The sequence below is a fragment of the Eimeria mitis genome, genomic scaffold (assembly GCF_000499745.2).
Source record: "Eimeria mitis Houghton genomic scaffold, Emh_scaff791, whole genome shotgun sequence".
Lineage (NCBI taxonomy): Eukaryota > Apicomplexa > Conoidasida > Eucoccidiorida > Eimeriidae > Eimeria > Eimeria mitis.
This window is the reverse complement of record NW_013575812.1, coordinates 7,950-8,679: the sequence shown is the minus strand read 5'-3', so window position 1 is coordinate 8,679 and position 730 is coordinate 7,950.

Sequence of the window (730 nt, the reverse complement as noted above, 5' to 3'; positions counted from 1 at the left end):
AAATAAATAAATAAATAAAAATAAATAAATAAATAAATAAATAAAAATAAATAAATAAATAAATAAATAATAATTGGGTTATTGTTTATTTAAATTATAAAGAGAAAGACAGACAGAAGGAAGAGAAAATAAAAAAGAAAAAAACAAATAATAAAATAAATAAAATACATAAAATATATAGATACAATAAACAAAATAAATAAAATAAATAAAACAAATAAAATAAATTAAATAAATAAAAAAAGGGGAAGGAAGGAAAAGAGAAAGAAGGAGACAGCGAGAGAGAAAAAAAAACAAAAAAAAAATAAAAAAATAAAATAAACACAAACAGAAGAACAGAGAGACAAATATAAATTAAAATAAAAATATAGATGTAAATATAAATATAAATATATAGATATATATAAGTAAACAAATACAGATATATAAATAAATAAAATATATAAATAAAATATAAATAAATAAATAAATAAATATGAATAAACAAACAACCAAACAAACAAACAAAAAAAAATAAAAAAGAGATAAAATAAATAAAAACAGAAATAAATAAAAACAAATAAGTAAACAAACAAAATAAATAAACAAATAAACAAACAAAACAAATATATAAATAAACAAATAAATAAATGAATAAACAAATAAATAAAAAAAAAATAAATAAATAAACAAACAAACAGATAAATAAATAAATAACATAAATAAATAATATAAATAAAAATAAAATAAA